Source organism: Vicugna pacos, chromosome 24 (assembly GCF_048564905.1).
Source record: "Vicugna pacos chromosome 24, VicPac4, whole genome shotgun sequence".
Taxonomy (NCBI): domain Eukaryota; kingdom Metazoa; phylum Chordata; class Mammalia; order Artiodactyla; family Camelidae; genus Vicugna; species Vicugna pacos.
Window position 1 is genome coordinate 982,982 of NC_133010.1, and position 4,924 is coordinate 987,905.

Sequence of the window (4,924 nt, forward strand, 5' to 3'; positions counted from 1 at the left end):
AAGGTAAAAGTTAGCCAGATGGTGGAAGCATGTCTGCCCCCTGACTGAGCTGAGCGAGTCTTCAGGGTGGGAAGAGATGGGCGAGAGGGAGAGGGAGAGAGAGGGAGAGAGAGAGAGTGTGTGTGTGTGTGTGTGTGTGTGTGTGTTCAGTCTGCTGGTTTAGGGAACAGGCTTGGCACTAGAGACTTCAGCAGGTATCAGGGCCACACTACTGGTGTTTTCAGCTACTGCCCTTGATAATTTAATCGCTCCCCAAATCTAACTGAGAACCTACATTAGTGATGTCTCACATGTCACTGTAGGCTTTTGGGTGTCAAACGTCATTTGGTCTCCACCGTGATGTGACCCAGACGAATTCAGTTTTTCAGATGGGGAAACTGAGGCTAAGGAGATTAAGACGCTTGCCACCATGCATGTCACTAACTCGATTCCTTGGACTTACAGACTCTCAGGATGGGACAGGCCTCCGAAGAGCATCTACTGCAGCCATCCGTCCAGTCTGCGACTCCCCCACCCCACAACATCCTTCCAAAGCGGCTGCCATACCTTTTGTGTGAACATATTTAATGGAAGAATGCGCATTATCTTCCAAAACACATCATCCGTCCTCAGAAAGATCTCTCAATCGCTGAGAAGTTCCTCCCTATTTTAAGGGTAACTCTGTCTCCAGGTCCTTAAACTCCATCACTCCAGCTCCCTTTGGGGGCCCTACAGGGCAGCATCACTGTCTTCCAGGGGCCAGCCCTTCAAAAAGCCAGAAACGACCCTCCGGTCTCAGCCAGGAGGCCTCGGCCATACCATGAAGTTGCTCGTGAAGACCTCTGTCCCGCTGCCCTGCCCCTCTGGGCCTGTCCCTCGTGTCTGTCCTGGCATCAGGCCAACACAAGTCTGCTTTCAAAACTCAAGGGGGGCTCTGTTTGCAGAGAGCTTCTGCCTAGTGGCCCGGCCCCAGGCACATTTGCCCAACCTGGTCTGCAGACACTCCGGCCCGTGTGGTCCTCCCCCTTGTGCCAACTTTGCAGCCAGTCTGCTCTCTTCCGCCTCTCCCTCTGCTGCTGAGAGAGGGTTAGGGATGAAGCAGCAGCAAAATGCCCTACTGCTCAGGCCTGCAGCCCACCGACGTGAGTCCCTCCCGGGCCGTGTGGCCCCCTGACTCACTGGGGCCCACCTTGGGTAAGTGTCCCGTGCTGGGAGACCACGGGCTGTCCTTTCAGAGTGTACATTTCCATGAGGCCCAGGCTGGTTCCCAGAACATCAGTAAAGGAAGGACCCACACATTCCCTCAGCCCCCCTTGCTCAGCCAGTGTTGACAGAAGGGCCACGTGACACCGAGTGAGGGAGGCGGGGGGCTGGAAAGAGTGGGAGTGGGAGAAGGAGCAGAGGACACGGTCCTTTACTGGCCATCACCTGGGGCAACACCAGGCACTGTCCACATACCCCTTCCTCTGCTGCCCACTGTGGGACCATGAGTTCCCAACCGAAGCTTGAGCTGTCGGGCTGAAACCAGCTCAGCCCCGCAGCCAGTAAGGGCCTGTCCCGGGGAAAATGTCTCCGGCTTGGGATCAGGAGGTGGCAGGTAAAGACACCCTGCCTGGCACCTTCCTCTGCCTCGTTCATCTGCCCAGCCCCTTGGTCAGACCACAGTGGTGGAGGGAGGCCTCTACACCTGGAACCCCCCAGCCCTCCTGTTCCCTTGGATAGCTGTGTTTGTCTTGGTGGCCTTCACCTGGGCTTTTTAAAACAGATTCTCTTTCCTTTCCCTCGGCAGCTGGCCTCTGCAGCGCGGCACACAGAGCAAGTCTTGTTTGCAAGGAGCCACAGAACCCTGCTCTACCCGGCAGCCCACCTGTGTCACCCACTTCTCTCTGGGGCCACAGAGAGAAGTCATGGACAGAGATGTGTGAGGGTCAAGATCTGGGACCAGAGAGCCAGGCTGGGGGACAGGGGGGCTGAAGTTAGTCAGGGCAGGAAGAGACGGGCCAGCACAGAGCTGGCACTCAGCACCCTTACACTGAGATGTGTCGGAGGAAAATGGGGATCATATGGAGAAATTTAAGTCCCCAAACCACATGGGGGGATCCAAACTAGTCTAGAGGGAGACCCTAGGAAGAGGGGACCTACCTTCAAGTCACCCCTTGTTATCTGTAAGGGCCCCCGGGCCCTGCTCCTAATCTGTGATGTAGGCAAGATAGTACTTTACTCGCTCCAAGGTAAGCAACTGGACTTCTTGAGGTATTTTCCAGTTTGCACTCCCTGCATCTCAGCTGGGTCACCATCTCTCATCTCCCACTGCATCTCTGTGGGGCCCGGGCACTTCTCTGTGTGGCCCCCAGTCCTTGCTGAGCCCTCTGGCTGAAAGTGCCGACACCCCAGTCATCCTCCTCGCATCCCGGCTGCCAGCCCTAGTTCAGCCCAGAGAACCCTGGTTCCCTGCCACTTCCCACTGTGCTTCCTCCATCCTCTTCATGCCACACTGCCCCTCTCTTCTCTTGGTCAGTTCTAACAGACTTTGTCTATTTCTTGCCACTTGCCCAATCTACAGTAAATTCTCATTATCTGAGGTAGTTATATTCTGTTAAAGTCACCACTTACACTGAGTTAGTGAACATGGAACCACTGCTCCTATGGGGGGATATGGGCTTAGGCTCTTGCCAGCCTCTGATCACAACATTTTTATCGACCATCAATACATAACCTTGTTGTATGTGGGTTTCTGTTTAAGTGCACCTAGTTTAATAGATATGGTTGACTCATTAATGTGTTGGATTCAGTCAACAGCACTAGGACTCAGGCCTGATCTAAGTGGCCCACACGGCATTCTTGCTCTCAGGAACTCCACACAGCCCTTCAGCGTGATGCTTGGGGGTCATTCTGAACAGCCCAGTCACTCACACAAAGCACAGATAAGTATAAAATGAGACACTAACTAGACTGGAAAAGGACACGTATTTACAGCATGAGAGCTGAGACAAGGGGGCAGGGTATCGCCTTGTCCAACCTCAGAGTTCAAAGCCTCCACTGATCTGTGCATGTCCGTGAGTGACTGGGCCACAGAGCTGATTTTGAATTACACGTGAATTTTAACAAGTAGTAAATTTGAAAAAAAATATCATCCATAAATAACGAGGGTCACTGTATCCCTGCTTCTGCTCTTCCCACCCCCTTCCTTCACCAAATCCTCCTGGATCCTCTCTGCCACGTCCTCCCTTAGTCTGTCCTGTCCTTGTTCACACAGCAAACACTTATCAAGCATCAAATATGTATCAGGCACCGTGTCCCCCTGGGCTCAACACTGTCTGCTCCCTGAGTGTCACCCATCTGTGCCTGCCTCTGCTGGAAACCCTCCCCTCCCCTCAGGGCAGGGAGCATGACGCCCCTGCTCCCTGCTATGTCAGGTCTAGCACACCAGGGTCTAGCTATTTATTTGCTAGATAGACAAATAAATACATCAGTGTCCTATATTTATGACTGCACAGGACCCAACTATTGAGCCCAGTGCAATTTTAAAATATTTCAAGTGTTTACTTACTGGGTAATAAAATAAGACTGATTGAATGCTGCTATGATCTGTGGAAGGCAGAGTGAGACTTTGTTTACCACCAGGTGGTATAAGCAGGGATGTGGTTTTTCAAAGGAAGAAAAAGCCAAAATTCTATCTCTGGGAGCCCCATCACATAGAGATTAGAATGTTCAAGGAATAAAAGTTGAAATATATCAATAGACAGCTTAGGATATAAAAACAGTACCGTGCATGTTATGAATAGGGAAAAATACTTCACCAAAAACATGAAATGTTTTTTTTTTCATCGTCTGCACACAGACAAGTTTCTACAGGCAGGTTTTCAGCCGTGATCTATAAAGTTCACCAGTTTGGACTGACTGGAAACACTGCCATCAGGAGGCGGGTAATGATTAAGAAGAGGTAGAAAGTGATTACGATACAGACGTTACCCAAAGGGTTTTCCAGCTGTTTGGGGAGAATGTAGCCACTGCCAGAGGTCAAAGGGGAAAAGAATGGGCCCGATCTTGTCCTCTGAGTTTCAACCAGGGCTTCCCATTGGCTGGGTCCAAACAGAAGGGAGCAAGACCTGTTCGACCAAAAAACAATGGAGAGAAGGTCAGAAGATGGATGTTAAAGGGCAAAGGGGCAAATGGCATTGCAGGAGGAGGAATACATTGCCTGTGTTCTTAGGAAGGTCAGAGAAGCCGTCTGAGACACAGCGCCCTGCAAGGACAAGATGCTGGAATACGGGCTGTGAACGTGTCCTTAAACAGCCAGCCAGCACGCTGTATCACTCCCCCCGTGGCCAGAGAGCTCGAGCACTTGCTTCCAATCCCAGCAGCTTTGGGCTCAGTGGGCTCGGGGGACGGTATTGTGGGTCACAAAGCTGACCTGTGCTGGGCTGGATAAGGACTGTGCTTTCCAGCCCTGCTTATATCAAGCTTGATCGTGTGACTTACTTTGGCTGATGACATGTGATCAGAACTGGTTCCCAGTTAAATTAGCGGGAGGCACAAATAGGAAGACAAAAAGCAGGAAGAGGGACAGATTCCTTCCTGCTTTAAAACTGCGTCTCTAGCAGCGGCCGCCTCTCTCCATGATGGCAGTCCCCTCTGAGTGGTCCATTCTCCACGGTTCTAGCTCTCCTTGGGGTCCAGGAACACGATTTCCTCCCTGTGACTCTTCAGACCTGGAAATGACATCAGCTTCCAGTAGCCATTAGCCCTTGCGGGCTTTAATATGCCCTGCTGGTCCCCTCACCCCAGCTGTACTTCTGTAAGAACCCCCGTTTATTCAAATCTCCTTCTTTGAGTTCCTTGTTAAGGTTCCTCTCATCATTGGCTCCTCATGCTAGCAAACCCTTCATATACAATGAAGGTTCTTCTAATGTAGGACCGTAAACACTCATTTATGAGTCTGGCT

At 51.5% G+C, this 4,924-nt stretch overlaps 1 long non-coding RNA gene across 1 annotated transcript; it reads left to right on the plus strand.

The window, feature by feature from the left end:
- The first annotated feature begins 1,076 nt into the window (after positions 1–1,076).
- On the plus strand, positions 1,077–3,566 carry LOC140688845 (uncharacterized). The gene is made up of 2 exons (XR_012063689.1): positions 1,077–1,173; positions 1,769–3,566. It is a non-coding gene; the product is annotated as an uncharacterized lncRNA (long non-coding RNA).
- The last annotated feature ends 1,358 nt before the right edge of the window (positions 3,567–4,924 follow it).